We start from the raw sequence: 10,146 nt of genomic DNA, 5'->3' as shown, positions 1-10,146 counted from the left end.
ACTCCCTGGTTCAAGCGATTCTCCTGATTCAGCCTCCCGAGTAGCTGGGACTACAGGCGTGTGCCACCATGCCCAGCTAAATTTTGTATTTTTAGTAGAGATGGGGTTTCACTATGTTGGCCACAATGGCCTCATCTCCTGACCTCATGATCCACCCACGTCGGCCTCCCAAAGTGCTAGGATTACAAGCCTGAGCCACCGTGCCCAGCCAAGAATCTCTTTAACCCAATAAAGAACATCTTCAAAAGGCCACAGCTAACAACAAACTTCATGGTGAAAGACGGACTTAATCCCTAAGATTGGGAACAAGGCAAGAATGTACACCACTACTTCTACTGAACATTGTATTGAAAATTCAAGGCGAGATTTAGGTCTTTTCCTAAGTCAGCACTCACCAAGGAGAAAGCCATGTTCAGTTCGAGCGCCAAGATCGTGACGCCCAATGGAGAGAAGCCAGACAAGTTCAAGTCCGGCATCTCCCAGGCTCTTCTGGAGCCGGAGATGAACTCGGACCTCAAGGCTCAGCTCAGGGAGCTGAATATTATGGCAAACAAGGAAATTGAAGTTGGTGGTGGCCAGAAAGCTATCATAATCTTTGCTCCTGTTCCTCAACTAAAATCTTTCCAGAAAATCCAAGTCTGACTACTATGCAAATTGGAGAAAAAGTTCAGTGCGAAGCATGTTGTCTTTATCGCTCAGAGGAGAATTCTGCCTAAGCCAACTTCAAAATGTCGTAGAAAAAATAAGCAAAAGGGTCCCAGGAGCCATACATTGACAACTGTGCACGATGCAATCGTTGAGGACCTGGTCTTCCCAAGAGAAATTGTAGGCAAGAGAATCCGCGTGAAACTGGATGGCAGCCAGCTCACAAAGGTTCATTTGGACAAAGCAGAGCAGAACAATGTGGAACGCAAGGTTGAAACTTTTTCTGGTGTCTATAAGAAGCTCACGGGCAGAGTTTCAATAAATATATTTACAGTAAAAAAAAAAAAAAAAATTCAAGGCAAGACAATTAAGCAAGAAAAAGAAATAAAAGGTATCCAGATTGGAAAGGAAGAAGTAAAACTATCACTGTTTTCAGATGACTTTATCTTGCATATAGAAATTTTTAAGGAAATGACTAATAAATTATTAGAGCTAATAAGCAACTTCAGCAAGACTGCTGGAGAGATCAGTCTATAAAAATTAATAATATTTCTATGCACTAACAATTAACAATTTCAAAATAAAATTAAGAAAGCAATTTTATTTACAACAACATCAAAAAGAATAAAATACTTAAGAATAAATGTAAAGAAAAAAGGGTAACACTTGTACACTGAAAACTATGAAACAGTGTTGAAAGAAACTAAAGAAGACCTAAATAAATGGAAGGACACTACACCTCATGTTCATGGACTGGAAGATTTACTATTATTGAGATGGCAGTACTCCCCCAAATTAATCTACAGATTCTATACAAGCTCTATCAAAAGCTCAGTTGTTGGCCAGGTGCAGTGGTTCTCTCCTGTAATCCCAGCCCTTTAAGAGGCCAAGGCAGGTGGATCACCTGAGGTCAGGTGTTCAAGACAAGCCTGGCCAACATGGTGAAAACCTGTCTCTACTAAAAATAAAACAAAAAATTTAGCCAGGTATGGTGGTGGGTGCCTGTAATCCCAGCTACTTGGAGGCTGAGGCAAGAGAATCACTTGAGTCTGGGAGGTGGAGGTTGCAGTAAGCCGAGATCGTACTATTGCACTCCAGCCTGGGCAACAAGAGCAAAACTCCATCTCAAAAAAGAAAAAAGAAGAAAAAAAAAATCTCAGTTGTCTTATTTGCAGAAATTGGCAAGCTGGTTCTAAAATTCATGTGGAAATTCAGGGACCCTGTATAACCAACGGAATTTTGAAAAAGGAAAAATATGTTGGAGGACTCATGTCATCTGTAAAACGTATTATAAAACTGTCATAATCAATATTGTATACGTACTAGCAGAAACATAGATCAATGGAATAGAATGTGGAATCTGGAAATAAACCTGCACGTTTATGGTTGATTGATTTTCAACAAGTGTGCTAAGGCAGTTCAATAAAGAAAGCATAATATTTTCAATAAATGGTAGAGGGACAGCTGGATATCCACATACCAGCAAATGAAGTTGGTCCCCTTCTTCACTTCATACACACATAAAAAAGACTGAAAATGGACTGTTAATCTAAATGCAAAAGTTAAAACTACAAAACCCTTAGGAGAAAATATAAGAGCAAATCTTCATGACCTTGTGATAGGCAAAGCCTTCTTAGATGTGACACCAAAAAGATGAGTGACAAATGAATACCACTGAGAAAGTAAAAGGACAACACACAGAATAGGTGAAAAAATAGAAAATAGAAAAGATAAGTAAAAGAAAAATAACTATTTTTTTAAAGGATAAATAATTGAAATAGACATTTCTCCAGAGAAGATACACAAACGGCTGATACACACAAGAAGAGGCTGAACATCATTAGTCTTCAGGAACCTACAAATCTAAACACATGTAAATACTTCTTCATACACGCTACAATGGCTATGGTCAAAAAGACAGATGTAACCGGTGTTGGCAAGGCTGTGGAGAAATCATAGCACTCATACACTGCTAATAGGAATATAAAACAGTACAGCCACTTTGGAAAACAGAAAACAGTCTAGTAATTACACATAGAGTCACCACATGACCCCCAGCAAGTTCACTATCTGAATTCTTCCCACCCCCCAAATATACACGAAAGAAATGAAAACATATTTCCACACAGAAACTCATACATGAATATTTCTAGAAGCATTAATCATAACAAAGAGTGGAAACAACCCAAATGCTCACCAACTGATGAATGGCTAAGTAAAATGAGGCCTATCTACACAATGGAATATTATTCAGCAATAAAAAGAAGCCTGTGCTGCTGACACATGCTACAATAAGTGAAATTTGAAAACACCATGTTGAGTGAAAGAAGCCAACTACAAAACACCACACAGGGTATTCTTTCATTTCTATTGAATTCCAGCATAGGAAAATTCGTAGAGATTGAAAGCAGATTAGTGGTTGCCTGGGGCTGGGGAACTATGGGATAGAGGGTGAAAACAGAGGGAGGCAGGAAAAACTGCAGTGAAATGGAAAGTGATTAATCAAAATTTTTTAATTTTTTTGAGATGGGGTCTCACTCTGTCTCCCAGGCTGGAGTTCAATGGCAGGATCTTGGCTCTTTGCAACCTCTGCCTCCCAAGCTCAAACGATCTTCCCAACTCAGCCTCTTGAGTAGCTGGGACCAGCCTTGGCCTCCCAAAGTGCTGGGATTACAGGCATGAGCCACCATGCCTGGCAGGGAGTGATTACTAATGTTATGCAAATTCTTTGGGGGGTGATGAAAATATTTTAAAATGGATTGTGACTATATTTGCACAGCTCTATACATATATTAAAATTCATCTGGCCTGGTGCAATGTCTCAGACCTGTAATCCCAGCACTTTGGGAGGCCTAGGAGGGCAGATCACCTGAGGTCAGGAGTTCAAGACTAGCCTGGCAAACATGGTGAAACCCCGTCTCTACTAAAAATATGAAAATTAGCTGGGTGTGGGGGTGGGCACCTGTAATCCCAGCTACTCGGGAGGCTGAGGCAGGAGAATTGCTTGAGCCCGGGATATGGAGGTTGCAGTGAGCCAAGATCATACCACCACACTTCAGCTTGGGTGACAGAGTGAGACTCTGTCTCAAAAAATAAATAAATAAATAATAAAAATTTATTGAATTGCTAAAAAGAAAAGCCAAAGTGAATGTATGGGTGTATTATGGAGTTTATACTCTTTTGGTCTTGGAGGGTCTAAATACTGAGCCCCTGGTGTGTCCATGCACTGCGCTAGGCAGTGGGAATATAAAAACAAGCTTTTTCCTTACAGTGCAGAGCAGTGCATAGTACAAATCATCAACTCAAATGTTAGAACACCATTGAAAAGTCTAAAAACAGAGAATTTAAAAAATAACACAGAACAAATTCCACGTTTTTCTTGTGCTCTCTTCTGCCTCTTTCTGTCCACTGATTTTGAAGCCACTTCAAAATCCTTCAGACTTCTAAGTCTGTCTGTATGAATTGCTAGTTAACTGGGGTTTCTGGTGCTAGGATGCCACATACCAGAGGTAACCTGTAATAAACTAGACCTCTCTGACCAGGTGTCGAGGATTAGCTTTAATCCCACAGGAAGTATTTTGGCTTCATGATGCTGGGTTCTTTTATATATTTTCCAGATTTCATTGGCCATAAATTTCTATTAGCGTGTAGCAGGTTCCTATTCTTCTCTGCAAGCTGATGATATATTGCTAAAGCTGGTGCCAGCCTGCTCTGTAACTCCCCAGGCCGTATTGGAGGCACAGCTGCCCACACACACAGCACAGCACCAGGTGCCCCAACAGACTGGTGGCCACAACTGGGTTCAAACCATTAGTCTGGTCTCCACCAGCCACTCTGCCCATGTTAACCCCTAAAAACTAGAAGATGATTACCTCTGCTAGCCTCCCCACCTTCTCTCCAGGAGCCTAAGACAAGGCTTCAATAAAAACTCCTGTACATATATCTCTCCTAAGCTTCTTGGAGAAGGGTGTGTCTGTGCAGCCCAGGCACAGAACTGCTTGTAAGATGTGTATTGCCAGTATAATGTTTGGTACAGCTAACCTCTCTTAGCCAGAGACTCACAAACTGGGACTTTCAAAAACAAAACAAATTTTTTTTCCTGCCATCTATTGCTAGTAAAAGAAAGCAGATTATAATAAAAAATTGTGCCAGGAATTTTTTTAAAAAGATTTTTAAAAAACTATCCAGTTAGTTATAGACCGAAGTGATTTTTTTTTTTCGGATGGAGTCTCATTTTGTCACCCAGGCTGGAGCGCAGTGGCGGAATCTCAGCTCACTGCAACCTCTGCCTCCCAGGCTCAAGCGATTTTCCTGCTTCAGCCTCCTGAGTAGCTGAAACTACAAGTGCGTGCCACCATGCCCAGCAAATTTTTTGTGTGTGTTTTTAATAGAGACAGGGTTTCACTGATTTCCTGACCTTGTGATCTGCCCGCCTCGTCCTCCCAAAGTGCTGGGATTACAGGCATGAGCCACCGCATCTGGCCCTTTTTTTTTTTTTTTTTTTTTTTTTTTTGGGAGACGGAGTTTCGCTCTTGTTACCCAGGCTGGAGTGCAATGGCGCGATCTCGGCTCACCGCAACCTCCGCCTCCTGGGTTCAGGCAATTCTCCTGCCTCAGCCTCCTGAGTAGCTGGGACTACAGGCGCGCGCCACCACGCCCAGCTAATTTTTGTAGTTTTAGTAGAGACGGGGTTTCACCGTGTTGACCAGGATGGTCTCGATCTCTTGACTTCGTGATCCACCCGTCTCGGCCTCCCAAAGTGCTGGGATTACAGGCTTGAGCCACCGCGCCCGGCCCTTTTTTTTTTGTATTTTTAAAAGATACAGGGTTTCACCAATTTCCTGACCTTGTGATCCACACGCCTCGGCCTCCCAAAGTGCTGGCTGGGATTACAGGCATGAGCCACTGTGACCAGCTGACAGAAGTGATTGGAGTTTAATTATAGAGGAGTGGTCGGATTGCCAAATTCTTATGAAAGTTCACTTTTGGAGACTTATTTTTCAGTTCAACACTTTTCCAATGTGAAAATGTAAATACATTAAGTTACATGGTTTTTACTACTGTTGAAGTGGTGTCCTTTGCCTGGGATAATACCTGAGGTTTGTTGTCTCACGCCAAGGAAAACAAGAATGCTGACACACAAGGAGTGAGGTTAAAAGCAGAGGTTTGAATAAGAGAAAGAAAGAGACAAGCTCTCTCTCCTGCAGAGAAAGAGGGGTTCCTAAATCGATCTTCCAGTTCTATGGTGAAATGCACGGGATTTTACAGATGAACTTGAAGAGGTGGTGTCTGATTTACATAGGGTCCTAAAGATTGATTAGACCAAGTGCTCCCTTTATATAGCGTGGAAGAAGCTGGCCGCCCCAAGCTAATCTTTCATTATGCAGATGGATTCTTTACCTGGCTGGTGCCATGTTGCCTGCTTTTTCTTTACTGTACATGTAGTGACAAAGAAGAAGAAGATCGAGCCTCTATGTTGAACATATCTGTCTTCCAGGTAGCCTTTTCCTATTGGAATAGCTGTCACCATTCACCCGTGCAAGCTTCCAGCTTGCTTATCTATGTCTGCAGCTCAATTTTATAGGCTGTTCATTGGAAAAGAAATGATTTGGGGGGCGTGCTTTTTGTTTCTCACTAACTGCCTAAATAATTTCTTTTTAGCTACTGTATCACTCTCATATGAATGTGTTAGCTGAGTCTTCTGCTGTGACAGCTCATGTCACAGCTCAGGGAACTTGTTCTGAAAGAAGATACAAGGGCACTGGCCCACAGGTTTGTGGTGAGGACACTGGTGGGTGTGACCCACTGCTTCGTGATGGTGTTGGTTTTGAGTAGCTGGGCTGGGATTCGAGGGTGGGTAGCCAGTCTGAGGACACAGGTTTCTTTCAATAGAGAAAGCAAACATGAGACAAAAAGGGGGAAGAGAACGATGAAAGGAAGGAGAAGATGCACCTACCTCCAAATACACCCAGAGATGCCCAGGGCCCCTGAAACACGCCTCTGTCAGAGCGTGCCATTGCCAAGCTGTCTAGCACAGCAGCCAAGGTTATGGCTGAGGGACCAAACCCTAGCTGACCACGATCCTTGTCACTCTGAGCCATCACCTCTTGAAACTACTAGAGGTTCCTTGAGCTCTGCCTGAAGCTCCTTCCCTATTCCTGACCCTTTCTCCCAACTCGTTCCTACCTCTGTGTCAGAAATTCATCCCTGACTCCTCCCTCAGACTGTGACAGAGGACCCCCCCATGCCCACTGCACTGGCTTCTCACTCAGAACCTCAGCTACCCTGCCTGCTGTGCGCTCCCCCAGAGACTCCTCTCTGGCAGCATTAGACCCCGAGGGCCTGGTATTGTCATTATTCACCTTTCCCTTCCCAGTGCCCAGCATGGAAGAGACACTAAAAAGTGATAATGAGAAAAATGGTTTGTGAACAATGGAGTTGAATATCTTACTGTATCATACTTACAAAAATGCAGTAGCAAATCAGTCTTTATTGCTTTGAGTAAATATACTACTACATTTGCGGAAATATGTATTATTTTCCAAGGGCCTTGCTATAGCCACACTTCTTTGGCATGAACAGCCAGGGTGTTGTGCACTGGGTGTAAGAAGTATGCTAACCTCCATGATACTTGATTGGCCAAAGAAGAAGAATGGACGTGAGTTTCAGAGTCAGTGGGAATTTATGGCTGGCCCAAATCTAAGGAATATATAAGCAATTGGTGGAAAACAGAACGATGAAATGCATTCAACATGTGTGAGCTGACAGGCTGGGAAAGTTGAAAGGAGATGCCCTCAGGAGCGAGCCAGCATCTGGCTCAGGGCAAGCCTAAGACCTGCCACAACCTCAGCATGGCTGGAAAACTCGCCTTTTCCCTTGTAACTGTCATTCTCGGTGATGGGGAGATGGCAGGCGGGGTGCAGAGGGTAAGGTCAAAGACTGGGGAAGGCTGAACCATGGGTTCCAGGAATGCAGGATTGAAAATCTCCTCACCTGACAGATGGAGGGCATGGAGCAGGGCGATTGCGTTTTCTGCTCTAAAGGGCCTTGAAAATGAGATAGTGCTGCTCTCCCACCATCTCCTGGAGAGTTCAAAGCCTCCACACATACGAGTTCTCAATTCTCAAGGCACTTAAGCAAGGCAAGATATATTTTCCCACCTGTAGTTCCATTGACAAATTATTTACAAAGCTAAAAAGCCTTTTCGCTGGTCCTTTGAAGAGGTTCCTTTTGTTCCTTGCCGTGTTACTAAAAAGCAAAAGCAAACCCAAACTGCAGAAATAACTCTACAGTATACCATGTGGGTCACATGATGTTTGTTAATTCAGTCATCTGGGCCCTTTCCGTGTAAAATTGTTCTTGGCTAACATGTATAGATGAATTACAGGGTTGAGATTTCACCTGGCAACACCATAAATCACACACAAAAACTGAAGACTGTGAGGCTGAATTTCTCCTATGCCTTTCCTATGAGAGGGGGCAGGAGCCACTCAACCTGGAAACATGGGCCCTCAAGAAGCCAGGCCACTCCAATGCCCGGGCTCCCCTTGACTAAAGGGGGCATCCCTGGATCTTGGACCAGTCTTTTCCGTAGAAGTTCCCCTGCTCAGTTAAGTATGGGAAAATCAAACCGATGCCTGAAATACTAGGGCACTAATAGTAAATGATGAAGACTTTCCAAATCTCCAAGGATAGCAGACTATCAGATGATGACTGATTGACTTTTTTTTTTTTTTTTTGAAGATGGAGTCTCGCTCTATTGCCCAGGCTGGAGTGCAGTGACACAATCTTGGCTCACTGCAACCTCTACCTCCCAGGTTCAAGTGATTTTCCTGCCTCAGCCTTCCAAGTATTAGGGATTATAAGCATGTGTCACCATGCCCAGCTTATTTTTGTATTTTTATTAGAGATGGAGTTTCACCATATTGACCAGATTGGTCTTGACCTCCTCAAGTGATCCCTGCCCACCTTGGCCTCCCAAAGTGCTGAGATTAAAGACATCAGCCACCAGCACCTGGCTGACTGACGATTTTTGTTTGTGATTTTTAAACCTTATTTAACTTGATAACTTCTTGAATATTTTAAAATTTAAATGGCTTAAATAATAAGCAAATAAGTAAGCAGCAAATAAACTGGAAAAAAATAATTTGTCTTAGGGATTCCAATACTGTAAAATTTTAATTAAGCACAAATTAATTTACTAGAACTATAAGTTAGCTAGCATTTTCTATATACCAGTGTGCATTTTATAATCACATGTTATTGATGTCAGCTTGTCCACATCTTTATCTACAGTGTGACTTTGTCTGGATTTCTGTAGCCCTGCATTGGGATGCCTTTGATTGACTGGATAAATTCACTACTAGCATGTTTTTCTTTTGAATATTGCATTTGAAAAATTGCATATACATGCTCTGCCCCAAGAGAGGTACAATGGAGGCAGGCAATTTTAGAAGGCATGTAATACTGTAATGCAATTCTGATACTGACCAACCACAGCTAGCACAGACTGCACAGGTCTAAGGAAACAGTCCCCAGAAAGACTCCCCTCACTTTAGACACCAGCCACAAGTTCTGTGGTTCTCAGGTCACCCATACTTCTGATCAATTAGCCACAACTCCAGAAAGTTCTCCTGACCTCTTTAAGTGTGATGATTCACTAGAACAACTCCCAGAACTCAGGAAAGCTCTATACTTAAGATTAATTGTAATTTAATATAAAGGATACAAATTAGGACGACCTAATAAGATGACGTCTGGGATGATACCAAACATGAAGCTTCTATGTCCTTCCGTGAATTCAAGGTGCACTACCCTCCTGGCACATTGATGTGTTCAGGAAGGTCTACAGGGCTTCAGCGTCCAGAGTTTTTGTTGTGGCTTTATTAAGTAGACGTGATTGATTGACTGATTCACTGGTTGTGTGGCTGAACTCCATCTCCAGCCCCTGTCCGTTCTCTGCAGGTCAGGTTGTTATCACATGGTACAAAACCTAACCCTGTAACTACATGGTTGGTCTTCTAGCATGACCAGCCCCTACCCTGGGTCATCTCATTAACATAAACTTAACTGTGATCCCAGGGCCTTACCAGGAATAACAAAGACACCCTATCATCTGGGAAATTCTAAGGTTTTAGACACTCCCTCCCGGAAACCCAGGACAAATATCAAATTCTTTATTATACACGAAGAAGAATTACCTTAGACAGCAAGATATCCAACTGTTAGGCCTTACTTCACTAGTCACCAATTCAGTAGTGAAACCTGAATAAATGCTGAAATTAGCCAGATGGGTGATTACTTCTAGATATGGGTTAGTAAGCAACCGGTCAAACCGTCTGAAGCAAACTGAGTCATTTGTTTACACGATCCATTTATTTATTCATCTTCTCATTCAGCAAATACAGGAAAATCTAGCAAGTGCCAGGCATAATTTAAATTGCCAACAAGTGTGACCTGTAATTGAGTTCATAAGGCTAGTGGGTAGGTTTTCTCCAGGAA

At 42.5% G+C, this 10,146-nt stretch overlaps 1 pseudogene; it reads left to right on the top strand.

Annotated features, from left to right (window-relative positions):
• The first annotated feature begins 367 nt into the window (after positions 1-367).
• On the top strand, positions 368-8,991 carry LOC116539850 (annotated as a pseudogene).
• Positions 8,992-10,146: the final 1,155 nt, after the last annotated feature.

This window comes from Sapajus apella, unplaced genomic scaffold (assembly GCF_009761245.1).
Source record: "Sapajus apella isolate SASKATOON/1434 unplaced genomic scaffold, GSC_monkey_1.0 scaffold134, whole genome shotgun sequence".
NCBI lineage: Eukaryota > Metazoa > Chordata > Mammalia > Primates > Cebidae > Sapajus > Sapajus apella.
This window is presented reverse-complemented; position numbering and strand designations above follow the sequence as displayed.